At 47.7% G+C, this 17715-nt stretch overlaps 3 non-coding genes across 3 annotated transcripts; 1 reads left to right on the top strand and 2 right to left on the bottom strand.

Moving 5' to 3' along the window:
- Nucleotides 1-11077: 11077 nt before the first annotated feature.
- TRNAS-AGA (transfer RNA serine (anticodon AGA)) lies at nt 11078-11159 on the bottom strand. Its single transcript has one exon. It is a non-coding gene; the product is annotated as a tRNA-Ser (tRNA).
- Nucleotides 11160-14244: 3085 nt separating this feature from the next.
- On the top strand, nt 14245-14317 carry TRNAK-UUU (transfer RNA lysine (anticodon UUU)). The gene has a single exon. It is a non-coding gene; the product is annotated as a tRNA-Lys (tRNA).
- A 2303-nt stretch (nt 14318-16620) lies between these two features.
- On the bottom strand, nt 16621-16694 carry TRNAT-UGU (transfer RNA threonine (anticodon UGU)). The gene has a single exon. It is a non-coding gene; the product is annotated as a tRNA-Thr (tRNA).
- Nucleotides 16695-17715: the final 1021 nt, after the last annotated feature.

Here is a 17715-nt window from a genome sequence, read left to right as displayed (position 1 = left end):
CACTGCCATGGTGGAGCTTTCACATTTATTTATTATTAAAAAAAAAATCAGAATTTTAAAATATTATGCACAGAATTTGATGCAGAATTCCCTCAGGAATATGGGGCACTGTACAGCTGTGATGGTGGGACTGTGAAGGGGGTGCTGGACAGTAGGGGATCTGTGGGTGGGGGAGCTGGGCAGTGGGTATGGTGTGCAGGGTGCTGTGTAGTTGTGGTGGGATGTCAGCAGGAGGGGTCTCTAGGCAGGGGGTGCTAGGCATAGGGATCTGTGGGGGAAGTCTCTGGGTGAGGGGACACTGGCATAAGAGCAGGGCACTGGGCAGGGGAGCAGTGTGGAAGAGGCACACTGGCAGCGCAGGGCTGGGTGGGCCAGTGTGCGTCTAGCAGTTTGGGGTTTGTAAATAGTGCCCTTGTGCTGGGCTGAGTGGGGCCACTCCTGCTGTGCTGTGTCTCATTGCCCCCAACCGGCCCCTCGCTCTGCGGACCGCCCCCCATCACATGCCCTATTTCCCCAATGGGGGCCCACAAATATGTTTGGCGCCGGGCCCACAAAAAGTTAATCTGGCCCTGCAGGTGACATTGTAAATAAGAAGCGGGTGACATTATCTCTCATAAAAGTAAACAAACTTGTTTGTCTTAGCGATTGGCTGAACAAGAAGTAGGACTGAGTAGACTTGTAGGCTCTAAAGTTTTACATTATTTTCATTTTGAGTGCAGTTATGTAACAAAAAAAATCTTACATTTGTAAGTTTCATTTTCATGATAAAGAGATTGCACTACAGTACTTGTATGAGGTGAACTGAAAAATACTATTTCTTTTGTTTATCATTTTTACAGTGCAAATATTTGTAATAACAAATAATAATGTGAGCAGTGTACACTTTGTATTGTGTTGTAATTGAAATCAATATATTTGAAAATGCAGAAAAATATCCAAAAATACATTTAAATTGGTATTCTATTATTCTTTAACAGTGCGATTAAAACTGCAATGAATCACAATTCATTTTTTTAATTGAGTTCATTTTTTTGAGTTAATCACTTGAGTTAACTGTGATTAATTGACAGCCCTAATAATAACAATTCCTGTGGAAATAGGCCAGGAGCTCTTGGGTGAGAGTGAAGTTCAGCCTCCAGAGCCAGTTCAGCTTGGGGCTGCCCTGCTGAAGGTATGGAGCATATAGTGAGGGGCAAGGACGCTAGGGGGTTGGATGGTTCTTGTGATGTCTCAGATCTCTGTACAGCTCTCAGATGCCCCTAAGACCCCTAGATTGGGGAGGGGGGGTCCTTCTTCCAAAGTCCCTCAGTAATTGGGGATTCACATCTGGGAGGTCTGTCAGCTTCCTGCCCGCTCCCTGCCAAAGAAGAGTGACTGGGATTCTGAAGTAAAGTGAATTAGGGTTGTGATTCCTCCTCTTTTGTGGCCCTGAATTGAGAGTGAGAGCTTCTCCACCCACTGCTAACGGCCTGGCTGTGTCTCCGTCACCTGGCTGGTGGTGTCAGGGATCCTGGTGTTACTGCAGTGGGACCCCTAGGCGGAGTTGCCATTTGCAGTCCATATACAGAACTTTTACCACAAGGGAAGTCAGCAGGTTGAGAGGTGCTAGGATGGGGGGAGGAAGTGGACAAAGGGGACCCCAGAAATCAGCCAGAATCCAGATCTCACATTCAATGCTATGAGTTTCTGAAGAATTCCCACCTGGAAATTGAACCTTCATCTACATTGCCACTTACTACGGTATAACTTACATCGCTCAGGGGTGTGAATAACCCCCGCCCCCGAGCAACGTAAGTTACAGTGACCCAGAGTGGACAGCACTATGTTGGTGGGAGAACTTCCCTCACTGGCATAGATACCGCCACTCATGGAGGTGGATATATTATGCCGATGGAAGAGAGCATGTAGCACTTCTGTGCAGATGAGTCCCTAGCGTCTGTTCAGCAGAATCCCTTGCCTCCAACCTTCCCATCATGGGTGGCACGTGAACAGCAGTTTGAGGGAGGCTAGCCCCCAGCCATGCCCCTTACACCTGAGGCCCCACCTCTTCCATGCGCACATACGCCACTGGAGCACAAAGCACACACCCCCACCGCAGCCACCAGCCCCAGCGCCAGGCTAGACCCCTAGTCCTGGAGCACGGGGAGGGCGGGCAGTATGTGTCTGCAGCTTCCCCCAGCCCCAGAGCATTAGGAGGGCAGGCAGAGTGGCCCCAGCCTCCTCAGCCCCAGAGTGTCAGGGAGGTGGGCAGCGTATGTTCGCAGCCTCCTTAGCCCTGGAGTGCCAGGAGGATGGGCAGCACACCCCCAGCCTGAGTCGGGGACACTACACAGGGGGACTGGAGCTGCGCATTGCCACACATAGTGCGTATGGGAAGGGGGGAGCCTGGGGGCGGGGTGTGGGCAGGGCCATGCCTGGGTGTTTGGGGAGGCACAGCCTCCCCCAGCCTATGGTACCTGCCACCCATGCTTCCCATCCAGACAGATCAGAGCCGGTGACTAGTACTGGGTTTACAATGACGCTGTGGTGCTACATTCAGAAGGAGTCCCAGCACCTGGACGGAACCCTTGCCCCCCCACTCCACCTGTGTTCCACCCCGAGGCCCTGCCCCCGCTCGCTCCTCTCTGCCTCCATCTCGCCTCACCCCCCGCTCACTCCTCTCTGTCCTGCTTGTGCCTCTCTGCCCCCTCTCCACCTCGCCCCTCCTGTTCACTCCCCTCTGCCCACTGCTTGACTCTCTCTCTCTGCCCCCTCCCCCACCCACTCCTCACCTCCTCTGCCCTCTCCCCCACACCTATCCACTGATCATTCCTCTCCATCCCCTGCTCCTCATGTGAGCGGCTGGGAAGGGGGAAGATGCCGAGTGGGGGCACAGTTTTGGGGTGGAACATGGGGGCATGGCTTTGGGGCGGAGCGCAGATGGAGCTGGGGTAGGGTTGCCAACTTGGCCATATTTTAAAACTGTCCACTCCAGCAGGAGTGCCAGAACCTCGCCTACCTTGCCTATTCCCTTGGAGGTGCCATTCCTGCCCCACCTCTTCCCCCCAAGGCTCCACCCCCCATTCACTCCTCTTCCCCCCTTCGCTGCTTTCCCCCTCCCACCTCTGATGCCTGAGTCAGGAGGGTCTTGTCTGTGGAGCTGGAGCTGGGAGGTGCATCCACCTGAAGCAGGTAGGAGGCGGCCCCGGCTGAGTAGGGGCTGGTGTAGGTGATGACCTAGCGCTTCCCTGCTTCTTCCACCAACAATAACCAGACTTTGGGTTTCTGGTTAGTTGATCTGACCAGACACTGTCAGGTCCCATTTTTGACTGGACTTTCTGGCTGAAAACCAAGTACCTGGACACCCTATGGAGGAGGGTCATAGTCTGGGCACCAGGGCCCACAAAATGTTAATCCAGTCCTCTGGGTGACATAAATGAGGGGGTCTCCCCTAGGATCAGACAGGGAATGAGGAGGAATTGCTCCCTCCCCCCCGCACCACAGGATCACTCCAGAAGGATCAAGCTTTGGGAGCTAATATTCTTCCTCCCACTCTCCAGGTGCCGATGCTGATCCATTGGCGTTTAACAGAATCACACGTGGGGTGAACTGTCTGGAATGATGGCACCACAAAGGGGGTTAGCTCTCTCTCCTGCCTGAAGTGAGGCCGGAGCAGCTCCCACAAGGGGCCTACATCCCCCTTACTGAGCTGGTAATTTTCTCTTGGTATTTCATGCCTCAGGTCTCCCTCTGTATCTGGAGGTGTCAGAAATCCTCCAATCCAAGTCAATGACAGAAGGCAGGGGGTCACCCCCTGAGCTAAAGCATAGCAGAGCATTTCCCTGGGAAGCTGAGTATGACCTGGCTCCAGAGGGGCAGGTAACTGATGCTGCTGTCACTGTGCAGGAAACAAACAGAACCCAAAATCCATGGGATTAAACTCTCATTTGGGGGCAGAGGAAGAGGGGACCGATTTATGATTTTTGAATGGTTTGAGCTGGTGAAACTACATCCAAACCCCAATCCTCAGCCCCAGCAAATAAATGTCTCTGTGCCCTCGACCTTCTGCCAGCTGGGATCAGGGGCATCCTCACTGGGGGATGGAGAGTAGCCTGTAATCCCCCCTAGCTCCATTACTGGGATCAGGGAGCTCCTTGATGGACATAAGGGAGGGAGCAGCCTGTATCCCACACAGCCCTAATGCTGGGGTGAGGGGCCTGGTGGAGAGGGATGGTGCACAGCTTCTGTGTGAACTGCTCCGTGGATACTCCATTTACCACCCATTTCTCCCATAATCCACTTAATAACCCTCTACTGTGGTCCTGCATGAAGAGTTAAAATCCATGTGCATTTTATATAACAACCTTGTATATGGATTGTGCCAGCTCTTTTTCAGACCCGAAGTCCAGAGTATGGTCAAGAGACCAGAGGCCTAGCAAATAGTGATCAGCTAAGAGAAAGCTGGGGTAAACAGATAATCTTGTTTTGCTAAAATAAGACCAGTCAGCAAATTGTCAGGTGTTGGAGCTAAGAACTAAATAATTGTGTCTTATTCAGAGTTGCAAATTGAACAAAGAAGCCCTGTTTCAGTTGTTAGTTTCTTCTGTAGGGAGACATTCTTCCCACACATCCAACCATGAGTTTATGAAAGGTTGGCACATGTCAGTATAAGATATGGCATCCTTCCATCTCCCCTTCCCAGGGACCAATGCCTTGCCTTAAGACATAAAGGAGACAATCATTATTGCCATATACTTTCACTGTTTCTTTGCTTTAACCCCTAGGAATGTATCTGTTGGACAATCAAAGGAGTTGCTCCATTCCTATGGACCCCATATCAGAATTCAACATATATATTTTATACTAATAACATTTTATCGAAGTATTAATTAAATGTTAACTTGCTAACTTGAGACCATGGGCGGAGAGATTATGTAACCTGATAACCATTGGCTACTGTGCTATCTTGTCTTGCTGCAAAACCTATCCCGGGGTGTGGAACTGCCTACCCCGTCACTTTCCCCCACCCATGGAAAATCTATATATTCTATTGTAATCATTTGATTGGCAGTGTCTCTGAGCCTAATAAGCAAGGTGACACTCCGCCAGCGCTGTGTGTAATAAACTCCTATGCTTGACCTCTACACGGTCTGGATTTATGTCCTTCACTGCACTACCAGATCTTCAGGTCCCACCCTGAGTCCCTGCATCCTCTTGCTTTGTCTCTCTTCTCTGCAGGCCACAAAAATATCCGGGGAGGCCGCCCCTCCCTTCACTTAGTGGTCTCGCTCAAATCGGGCCCACTGCAGCCTCATCTCCTGGAACTCGGCCAGCTGTCACTTGATATGGTCGTACAATCACACATTGACTGCCTCCCCTGTCTGGATGGTTTTTGTCATAAATATGGAGAGAAGGGTAGCACAAAATCCCTCCTTGGCAGCTGTGCTGAATTGCCTTACATGTAAGGGGTTAAGTAGTATAAATAACCTAGTTGGCACCTGACCAGAAGGACCAATGAGGAAAGAAGATACTTTCAAATCAGGTGGGGGGGCGGAAGGTTTTCTTTGTGCTCTCTCTTTGTTCTTCCCTCTCCGGATGGAGGGAGAGAGCAAGCAGGTACAACATCTCCTGAAAATATACCTAGAATAGTAGATCTAAATTCACAGAAATTGAAAGTAGGGTACGGAAATGCATTAGGTTATCTTTTGTTTTAGCTTGTGAATTTTTCCTATGCTACAAAGGTAGTTTTATTTCTGTTTTTCTAACTGTGAAGCTGAGCCTAGAGGGGAATCCTCTGTGTTTTAAATCTTTTTATTACCCTGTAAAGTTACCTTCCATCTTGATTTTGCAGGTGTGATTCTTTTATTTTTTTCTTTCTAATTAAAGTTCTTCTTTTAAGAACTTGATTGATTTCAGTGTCCTGAAGACAAAGACAACAAGTGAAGATATGTGTTGAAAAGCTTCTTTCCCTGACTGGAAATCAAATCAGGGTCACGGTGGTGAAAGCGCCGAAACCTAATGAATAGACTAGACCACCAGAGAGGTAACAGTGGGTGTTTTTTTATAACCTGTACTAGGCTTTCTCTGGCTCCTCTGTCTAATTTTAGAACCTGGTCCTTTCTCCATTGCCCTGAGGGGACAAGAATGGAGGGTGAAGGATCCTCTGTGCTCAGGGTCACAAACTGAGCCCAACCAAAGGCTTTGACACAAACTCAAATGATGCCTCAGCTTCCTCCACAAGGATCACAAGAGTAACACAAACAAACCCCAAGAAGAACAATCTTCTACTTTCATTTAGGCCCATCTCAACCCTCTCCACTTGTTCTTCCTCCTATAGAGGCTCTTCCAGGAAAACACATGGGGCCAATACTAACTCTTTCCTAGAAGCCCAGGGAGGAGTTTTGATACCACCTCACACGAGCTGACAGGAGATAGATTCTGTGTAATGGGGCCCTTAGCTTTGCCTGATCCCTAGCCTTGCTCTCTTGGGGCTCTTAGGCAGGAAATGTCTTTTCCTGTCTCTGAGATTTAGTAGAACAGGAAGAGAGGACAAATTGACATTTCCATCATCCTCTGAGAGTAAGAGAGAATTTTGTCCTCCTCTATTCTAGCCTAGCTAAGAGAGGGAAAAATAACCCTTCAGGAGCTGACTGTCCCCCTTCAGTAATCTTTAGCTTCTCTACTTCTTCCTACACTGGCTCCAGCTCTGCATTGGGCATATAAGTACTTCCGTGTCATATCCTTCCCAGCCCTCTTTATTGTCATGGAGATTGCTTCAGGCTGCAGATGAAGTCAGCTCTCTGCCTATCGACTGGATCACACTGTATTCATTTCTTGTATATTTCTCTAACTCCTCATTACTGCATTTGTGATGATTTATAAAAACCAGCATGAGAGTAAAACAAGATGGTAATAAAACTTTTTTTTTTAAAAAAAGAAGTGACCTCAATTTATAATATTGAAAATTGTTTTGTTTTCTGTTTCTCTTTTATATCAATTTACTGTGCTAAAAATACAAATGGAACAGTAAGGAAATTTGTAGCTCAGAGCTTGTGTTAACACCGTTTGAAGACAAGCAAGATATTGAGTGTTCAAAAATATTATTTAAAAAGGGGAATGTGATGTTGTATGTTAAAAGGAGGGGTTAGAGAGTTCCAATTATTATGTTCTGATTCCTCACACTCCAACCCTGCCTAGCCAGGAAAGGAGGGGAAATATGATCATCATTCACTAGATTTCTCTGACAGGAAAAGGATACATGAGGCTGTTTGTAGTTAGCACAACATAAACAAAAGCGAGGGGAAAACTGCTGTCTGGAAGCTAAATATGCAGGACAAATTGTTGGGATTCTTCTACGCTCCGATTGGTTATGTAGCTGGCAGTCTCCCAAATGATGGTCTATTCCTTCCCTCAAAATGCAGGCTAACCCTCTCCTTTTGAACTTAAAGTTCCATGAAAGGAAAAAAATAATGAGGAAGAAAGCATAGAAGCTATGGATGTAGTTGAGAAAGGATTTGGAGTGATAAAAGACCAAAGGAGAGAAAGCAGCACTGTTTCTGCCCAGTTTTGAACCAAGAACCTTTTGCATGTTAGACAAACATAATAACCACTACACTACAGAAACCAGCTAATGTTATATTAGGGGTCCTTTTCTAAGACTTTCTCAGTAGCCACTACACTAGCTGATTTCCCTTTGAAGAACAGGGAAACAAAGGGTACCAAGAACTTATATTTTTTGGATAAGTCAAGAAAAGGGAGTAGCATTGTCCCCCTCAGGTAGCCCCTGTTCAATTCCAGGTCAGAAAGCAAAACTCTTCTGCAAAAAATCAAAAAAAGGTTGTGTTTCACTTTACTTCATAAGTACAGTTGTGTGGCAATTAAATTGTGACCCTAATGTTTCATAAAAGCAAAGAATTTTAAACAAAATAGTGTGGGAAATATGGATGTATTTGATGAAAGGGCTTGGCATGAAGGAAGACAAAAATTGATCGGTAGAGAGAAAAGGCAGTTTTTCCCCCTGGTTTGGAACTTCTCTCACAACTACTGTAATAGAAATGCTAAGCAAATGGTGTTTTATTGTTCCAAAGTGGATTAAAGTGGGGCCATTTTCTCCAGATAGAAGAAAATGGTCATGTCAGGAGTGGGATTTGAAACCACATCTCTATGCAGAGACCAGAACACCCAAGAGATCAGAAAAAAAGAGTCTTATAATTGGCACTTTAGACCAGTCCACCATCCTGACACCAGGGCCAGCTCTAGGCACCAGCAAAGCAAGCAGTTGCTTGGGGCGGCAGATTTGCAGGGGCACAAAAATCCAGCATGGGAGCTGAGAACCAACAGGGGGCCCTGGGAGCTGTAGGTCCTTGGTTTGCTCCCTGCCTATAGAGCCAGCCCTGTAGCAGGGAAAGAACTGCATTTCCCAGCATTCCCTTGGCCACTAGCAACAGGAAAGGGAGGGGGAAGGAGTATGGAACTGAAATCTGCAGCTTGCTGTGAATGGTAGGGACAGAGCCAGCTCTAGGTTTTTTGCCGCCCCCCCCCCCCCGCACCCCTGTATTGCCCCAGCCCTGGACTCTCCCCCGCCCACACCTCCTGCCCCCCAGCTCTGGCCCCCACCTGCACCCCCCTGCTGCCCCAGTCCTGGACTCTTCCCCCCCCTGCATCCCCTGCCACCCCAGCTCTGGCCCCCATCTGCACCCGCACCTCCTGCTGCACCCGCACCTCCTGCTGCCCCAGCCCCAGGCTCTCCCCCCACCTGCACCTCCTGCTGCCCCAGCCCCAGGCTCTCCCCCCACCCACACCTCCTGCTGCCCCAGCCCTTTGCTCTCCCCCGCCCACACCCCCTGCTGCCCCAGCTCTGGCCCCCACCTGCACTCCCCTGCTGCCCCAGCCCTGTGCTCTTCCCCCCGCACCCCTTGCCACCCCAGCTCTGGCCCCCACCTGCACTCCCCTGCTGCCCCAGTCCTGGGCTCTTCCCCCCCCATCCACACCTCCTGCTGCCCCAGCCCTGGGCTCTCCCCCAAAGAAGGAATTGGGGGGACTAAATGGACAGTGCACCTCTCTATCTGAAACCTAGCAAGGGAGGTATATGGATCCCACTAGAATTTAAAATGAAAAGTAAGGGAGGGGAGGCTCTACTAGGCTGGGCAGCTTTAGATACAGTACCAGGCACATAGGAGGATTTCAATTTCTGAGCCATGGAAGCAGAAATTGACTTTTCCTTTCCAGATTTAGCTAATATTCAGAAAGGGAATCTAGCACCTGCCTTCCAGATTTGAACACCCTCAAAATTCAGGAGTGCTCAAGCTCAATTTGGGCAGCTGTTACTTAATTTCCCCCAAATCAAATATACTGATCCACTGTAACTTGCTGTAGAAAAAGTAGAATAAATTGAGCAAGAAATGCTTCCCAGTGGTTATTAGGACTGGAATTGCTATTTTCAACAGCCATTGCTTTTTTTTTTTTTTTTTTTTTAGTTTTATTTGTTTAAAAGGAAGACAGTGATATTGCATTGGCAAATTCCCCATAGAAACAAAGAATGGAACAAAAGAATAATAAAGGCACCTCACTTTTCCTCATTTATGTAGGACAGTCTTATAATATGCATCCAGATATCCTCCAGTCACACAAGCTGAAAATTGTTCCACTTTACTGCAGTTCTGTAACCATATGGGAACCAATCCTGTCTGTGTTCTGTGCACATCCAAAATTCCTGCTGAATGACCCGCCCTGGGAGCAAGTTACCAGTGACCGAGGGCTGGGGTGGCAGGAGGGTGCAGTCGGGGGGGGGAAGGGGGAGAGCCCAGAGCTGGGGGGGGCAGCCAAAATTTTTTTTGCTTGGGGCAGCAAAAAACCTAGAGCCAGCCCTGCCTGACACTACAAAGAATGTGACTTATCAACCCTAGTTTTCATTAATATTTGATGAACTCTTTAGGGAGGTTGAGATAGCACATCTTTCAAATCCAAGAGACCTTCTACAGCACAGCTGATTTTTAGACACACTCACCCGGACCTAAAGTTACACGTTTCCTGGAGCTCCATGAGTTCTGAGGTGTTGTAATCTCCTTGCTCATGTTTTAAGTGAACAAAAGATGGTTGCTAGCATTCTGAGAAAGTAATGGTGAACCTCAAAATCCTGCCCTGTGGGACAGACAGTTAAGCAAACAGCACCCACAACCTCTACCGCTATAGCATCCTATCTGGCAAGAACTCACTTATCAATAGCTGAGGTGTGAAATCCTCATTTCTTTGTTGTTCTATTACTGTAGTCCCCACTTCCCTATTGTTTGTATAATCTCTGTCTGGTTCTGTGTTTTTTTCTGTCTGCTGTATAATTAATTTGTTGGGTGTAAACCAATTAAGGTGGTGGGATATAATTGGTTAGATAATCATGTTACAATATGTTAGGATTGGTTAGTTAAATTTCAGTAAAATGATTGGTTAAGGTATAGCTAAGCAGAACTCAAGTTTTACTATATAGTCTGCAGTCAATCAGGAAGTAAGGGGGGGAATGGGAACAGGGAACGGGAACAGGGAAAGGGGGTTGGGGTAGGGGAATTGGAATTATGTTTTGCTAAGGGGGGGAATAGGAATAGGGAAAGGGAACAGGGACACAAGCAAGGCTCTGTGCTGTCAGAGCTGGGAAGTCAGATACTGAGGAAGGAAATTGGAATCATTGCTTGCTGGAAGTTTACCTCAATAAACATCGAATTGTTTGCACCTTTGAACGTTGGGTATTGCTGCTCTCTGTTCATGTGAGAAGGAACAGGGAATGGGAGGGTGAAGGGATAAACCCTCTAACAAGTATGTCTTTCAGGGTGTGAAAAATCCACACACCCTGAACCAGTATAGTTAAGCTGACCTAAACCCTGCTTAGATAGTGATAAATGAAAAGAAAGATTGTTCTGTCAATGTAGCTATTAGAGGGATGGAAAACTCCTCCACTGACTGTAGCAACTGTCTACTCCAAAGTCCTATAGCAGTATCACAACAGTATTTTAAGTGTCGCTAGCCTAAGAGCAAGACCAGATTGGGCTCCAGTTTGGCACCGTGGATCCCCAATACTAAGACAACAGCAATGACAATACACTAACATTTCTGTAGTTGGCAGGATTTGAACCTGCATGGGGAGACCCCAATGGATTTCTAGTCCATCGCCTTAACCACTCAGCCACAACTACTTGATATATAGTTGCTTTACCACACAATAACTCTGTTCTCACAGAATTGTCAATTCAAATTGCTCAGTACAGATTCCCCAGGACACTCATGGCTGTGCATTAGTGTAAGTGTGTCCATGGCTGAACAGCAAGAATTCCTGCCCATTTTCCTTCTGGTTGGAGCATGATTAGAGTGTGTTTGCGGTTAATGACATTGCTGTAGATTGTTGTTCATTCCCCGCTTTGACAAGTCAGACAGTCCCTTTCCTATTCAAATCTCTAGCATATCATTCCATTTCTCTGGGGCACTGAAATTTTTCAGGGGGTTGGTATGTGAACTCAGCCTTGCATTCCATCCTTGATGTTTCATGGACTAACAACAGCAGCATAAAGAAAGAGCTGAGCCAATATCTCACTGTCAGAGGTGAAGGTGGCCATGTCCCCTCTGTCTGACCATTGCCATTGCAGGAGAGAAGGTTTCAATACAATTGAATGCCCCGGGTCAGACAAGAGACACAGGGAGGTTTTGTGGTTCATGGATCTGTACAAAGGAAATTGTGTCTCTGTGTGAAATTGAGGAGGGAAATTAAATGTCCACATGGTGGCCCAGTGCCCTAAGGAATGTGGGTGAAGGACTCTGGCTGAGAAATTATTTAACAGGAATTTGTATCAATGTATTGCCCTGATTAAAAGCTATGGCTAAAAGGCAGCCACTGTTGTTAGTACTTGAACCTGTGTAGGGACACCCCAGTGGGTGTCAAGTCCATTTCCTTAACCAGGGGTAGTCGATTATTTTATCAAGATCTAAATTTCTTGTTCAAGGTATAGTCAATGTCTAGACTCCAGAGAAAATAATACACTGATGATAATAAGAAGAATATAGAAAGATTTTGCAGTCACTATGTGCATAACTATGATGATTGTTTCATGTTTCACTCTTTATATCTGGCACCACTCTTTATATCTGGCATCTTTCCCTTTTGTCTTGTAGTTTACCAAAGGTAAAACTAAACATCTCTTCAGATACAAGGGAGTGTTTGTGTTCACTCCTGTTAGCTACACAGGGGTTTGATGTAGCTGCTTTCAATCCTCTGGCTCTGCTGGGATAAGTAACATTTCAGGCTGTCACTGAACTGAAAAAGGGAGATCATTTTTTGACAGGTTATGTCTCCTCTTAAAGGTGTTTGTCTGGCTGGCAGCCCTGGTTCCCAGGTCTCTCCTGAGGGAAGAAAGTTTCTGTGTAAAATACCAAGACTTTTAACAGAGAGGAAGGAAAGGTGATGGCCACATGATGGGGCCAGTATGTACCACAACATGGTTCTTTTATGTGGGATGACTCTGAACACTGATTGATCTCTGCTCCCTTGTATTTGAAGAGCTGTTTAGTTTTGCACTTGGGAACCTATAAGGCTGAAGCAATTTTATGGATGGTGACACTACGATTGAAGGGTTATTTAATGTTGTAAAAATTGTTAAAAACACTTAGCTTCAACTTGAACTGCCTGTTATTAAAGGCTGGTTTCCCCACGTCAGTTCCATAAGCTCTGCTAGAAATGCCCTGGGTTCTCTCATGCCTCGGTGGGAATTAAAGGGAATTGTCCCATGCTGCCCTTGGCTCCAGGCTGATTTTTCTGGGGATGGGGGCGTGGAATTGATGTGTTTGCTGTTGAGAAGGCAGCCAGGCCAGTTCTCAGGGAACGAGAACTCCCAGCAACTTCCCAGCCAAACCCAGGCTGCTGCCCTGTCCCAGCCTCTAGTCCCCTGGGGGCCCTGCATGTTTAACTCTAGAGCATGGAGGGAGCAGCAGCTGAGGCAGAGGACAGCCTGGGCTGGGCAGATGCTAGGAGCATAGCACCAGAGGCCTATACTGGCTCCCTCCTCAGCAGAAAACAATCAGTCCCCACCCGCACTCCGGGACAGCAGCCTGGAGCCAAGGGCAGTGCCAATTGGGGGTTTCTCTTTTTTCTCTTCCTGGGGTGACACCTGGGGGTGTTTCTAGCAAAGCAGTTGGAACTGAATTGGGGAACCAGCTTTTAATAACAGGCAGCTCAAGTTCAGACTAATTTTGTTACAATTTTCTTTATAATGTAAAATACTTCAAAAGTAAACGGTCAGGAATTATTGGAACGCTTTTCTCCTAGTGTTCCCGGACATAGAAAGAAATGGCTTTTTGGCTTTTCATGATACGGGAGTCAGGTTCATTCACTGTTCAGAATCAATGTGCACAGAAGCCTGTTGTGTTTCATTTCTTAGGTTCTACTGCCATCGTGTACCCATTTCCTTCCCCTCCTTTCTGTCCAAATCACAGAGCCCAATTCCTCCAGGGAGAGAAGGACATCTTTCTTCTTTCCTTCCTAAACAGCCCGCTTCCTTGGATTGCCCTTTGCTGGGATCTGGATGGGGAACAACTGTTTCTGAGGACTAATTTAACACCATATTTGGTGTTGATATATAGATTTTACAGCCAGACTAGATCACTATGTACCTCTGCTCTGACCTGATTCATAACAGAGTCCAGAGAATTTTACCCACTGACTCCTACATCCATCCCAAGATCTTCTGGGTGAACGAGGAGGGTTCATTCAGAACGTCATCATGTTTGGATGTAAAGGTGTGAAATGATGGGAAAATTGGCCCCTCTTTCAAGTTTAAATTTTGTAACTTCTACATCTAGACCGGGGTGGCCAACCTGAGCCTGAGAAGGAGCCAGAATTTACCAATGTACACTGCCAAATGTACACCTTTGTATTTAACTACTTAGTCAATTGTGAACCTTTCTATCTTTATCATTATCACTTTGAAATAATGATGATGATGTACACTTGGCTCTATATCCCAGTGTGCCCTGGACTTCTACAAGTTGCATTAGCCAATCCTACCATTTGGTGCTTGCAGCTGGGTACCTCTGTATTGTGCCTGATTCTTGTACAGGTATAAAAGGCTGATAGATGCTGATATTTCCCCCTCTTTTTAACCAGCACTAATACCAAGCCAGGCTAGGGCTGGGAAGAGAGACAGCGAGAGCAGCAGGTTTCCCCTATTGTTTCCTGCTCTCTTTTTCTTGACTAGTTTCTCCTCTGCAGCAACTTGCTTCTTTTGTTTGTGAGCCTGGCTAGCTCAGTTGGTAGAATGTCAGACTTTTAATCTGAGGGTCCAGGGTTCAAGTCCCTGGTCACGTGATAGACTACTCTTCAAGATCTTAAAAACCTGTCTTTCTGGAGTCCTCTTTGATGTTACTTTTTTGCTTCAGGATTTTGCCTTTCCTAAGAAAGGTCTTTGTGTGTGTGGGATTGAAAGGGCAACTTCCTGACATCCCCTATGTCCTGGCAGGCTGGAGGAATAAAGGCCTCTGGGAATATAGCTTGTTCCTCCCCTGCACACACACAAAACACACAGAATATCCCTAAGGAATTAGAATCACCTTCTGCCTTCCTCTGTCCTGCTGGATCCCCAAACGAGGATGCTCTTCAGCCCGAACCCATGTCCCCTCTATTCCCAGTGCCCCTTAGTCCCAACCCACAGGCCCTCCTATGCACACTGCTCCTCACTCCCAACCACAGCCTACTCCTCTTCACCCTGCTCCTCTGTCCCACCCCACAGCCTCCTCCTATTCCCAGTGCCCCTCAATCCCAACCACAGCCTACTCCTCCTCACTCTGCTCCTCAATCCCAACCCACAGCCCCCTCCTATTCTCAGTGCCCCTCAATCCCAACCCAGAGCCCCCTCCTTTTTACAGTGCTCCTCAATCCCAACCCACGGCTCCCTCCTTCCCTCCAGCAGCAGGTGCTTCAGACCCCCTCAGGAAGTTTTTCTTGCAAGGTTTCGTGTATGAGTCTGCATGTGGATTTTACAGGATGTTGGAAATTTCTATACTAAATATGTAAGCAGGGTCTGAATGAGCTCCCCCCTGACATCTAGGGATGAGCTGTGGAAGAGGACTTCTGGATCTGATCTCGTTTGCATGGGCACACCCACCCTGTCTAGGTGCTCAGCATGATGGGATTGTTTGCCAAAATGATCACTTTTGGCTGGTGTTGGATTCATAGTCTCCTTGTTATTGGGGCAGGAGAAATAAAGTGTTGTTATCCTTGTTGTATGAATCAAGGGCAGCAGAACTGTGCTTGGCAGACCCCGATTGAGGGACTCACCCTGAATTCAATAGCACTTGCTATGCAGGAGACATGGGTTCCAAAGCCAAGTGGGCTGGGGTTTGGGTTCCAATACTAAAATTTAGGGGTTAGAGCAACTTAAGGATAGGGTGGCTGTGGAGGGATGAGTGAGTCTTTTGACCACATAGTATGGTGCCTTCTTATTTTCCCCCTTTTCCACCAGGATGGGAGGTGAACTCTACAGATGCAACTCTGGGCTTGCACTGTCTAAGGACAACAACTGTGAGTGGGGTGCAGAAAGGTGATGGCTCATGTTAAAGGACTGTTGGTTGCTGGACTTAAGAACCTGAGGGAAAAGGACACTGCCCAGCTTATTTGGGGGTGGGTCTTTTCCTCATGGTTTATGTTTATGTGTTGGGGCTGCTGACATGACTTCTACTAACCCTGGGCTTACATTGCAATGTAGCCATACCCTGAGAGTGCATCTATACTGTGATAAAAGCCCTATGGCCCGGCTGGCCTGGATCATCTGACTTGGGGTCCTGGGGCTCAGGTTGTGAGACTAAAAACTGCAGTGTAGGCATTCGGAGACCAGGCTCGGAGACCCTCACCCCTCGTGGGGTCTCAGAGGCTGGGCTCAACCCCACGTGTCTACACTGTAATTTTATAACCCTGCAGCACAAGCCCCACAATCCTGAATCAAAGACCCAGGGTTTGAGAATAGTGACTTGGGTGTGTTTATGACAGTGTAGACATCATGTTAGGGTATGTCCTCACTGCAGTGAAACACCCAGGGCTGCCAGCTCAGGCTCCTGGGGCTTGGGCTGGGGGGTGGTAAATTTGTAGTGTAGACATCTTGGCTCAGGCTCAATACCAGGCTCTGGAACCCCACAAGGTTGGGAGGGAGTTTAGTAAGCAAAAAAGGTAAAATGGCAGTGGAGTATTACCGTGGACTCAATGGCAGTTCTCCTTTGGTCTGTCTTCTTTGAGACAGGGAGAATAACACTTCTTTCTGCATTTATTTCAAAGGGTGGTTTAGGATATTCATTCTCACACATGGTGCACAAAGCAGGACTCAACCCTCAACATAAACTAAATGAGCTTCCCACAGATTCTGGCATCCACAATGAGTCATTTGGTGTGAGAGCGCAGACCTGCCCCTGTCCCAGAGGGAGGGGGTCACCTATGATGGGCTTGGAACATTGACCTATCAGCTCTTAACTCCCAAACTTTTAGTAACTCTATTATCAGTGCCTGTGAGTGTAATTTAAATCATAGGAACAGCCATTCTGAACTAGACCAAAAGTCCATCTAGCTCTGTATTTTGTCCTCTGACAGTAGCCAATACCAGGTGCTCCAAAAGCTACTCAACAAGGCACCACTGGGAGTTGAACCCAGAATCTCCTGTTTACAAAACAGGTGTTTTAACCAGCTAAGCCATGGTGCCTGCTTCTAGTTAAGGAATGGTGTCTGTCCATACCTGACTTCTTGCCAGACCCCACCAGGGCCTGACAAGCTTTGCTTGTGTTTGGATTCTGCAAAGCAGAAGAGCAGGTGAAGTTTTCCTTGCAAGCTGTGTGTGTGTGAATCTTTGACCAGGTCTGCACTTCAAAGTAATTTCAGCAGAATTATATTGCTCAGGTGTGTGAAAAACACACTATGCTCCCTCAGTTACCAGCTCTTTGAAGTTCTGCTGCTCTGCTCTGGCAGCAAGGAGCAAATCACTACCATGGAATGCTGCTCTCTCCCGCACTATGAACAGAGAGCAGGTGGCGGGAGCTTCCTCATAGTGTGGGGGGGCATCGGTGTCTGAACTCTGGCACCCCCATGATGCTCCTTCCCCAAGGCCCCTCACTCACTTTGCCCCTTCTCCCTGAGGCCCCCAACCCCACACCACCCCTTCTCCCTGATGCCTCATCCTACCCCTCCCCCCGAGGCCACACACACAGAACGCCTCTTCCTGCCCTAAGACTCCACCCTCTACACCCTTCTGTCATTCATCCTTACGGCTGGTAAAAAGTGGTGGGGCCATGGCCGTCTAAACCCCCCTGTTCCAGCACCCCTGACACAGAGCTAGGCAGGTAACAGCATGTGTGTGTGTGTGTGTGTGTGTGTGTGTGTGTGTGTGTGTGTGTGTGACAGAGACTGCTGAGCTGAGCTGCGCCAATGAGGGAAGCAGGGTCTGGTGTTGGGGCTGTCCCTCTCCCTCTGCCTGAGGACTGGTTGCTTCCAGCAGCTGTCTGAACTTAGAGGCAGCGTGCTGACACACTCACTCTTCTCTAACACACACACTCCCTCTCCTCCCACACACACAGTCTCTGCCCCGCCTCACACACTTCAGTTGAAAAGCAGCTGGCAATGTAGTAGGATGCCCATGGAATGATGTGATAGAGAAACTGCCATCATGTGATGCTGTACTGGCCCATGAGGCATTGCAAACCCTTCCCAAAGCACCCTGTTGCACAGTG

Source organism: Emys orbicularis, chromosome 15 (assembly GCF_028017835.1).
Source record: "Emys orbicularis isolate rEmyOrb1 chromosome 15, rEmyOrb1.hap1, whole genome shotgun sequence".
In the NCBI taxonomy this organism is placed as follows: domain Eukaryota; kingdom Metazoa; phylum Chordata; order Testudines; family Emydidae; genus Emys; species Emys orbicularis.
This window is presented reverse-complemented; position numbering and strand designations above follow the sequence as displayed.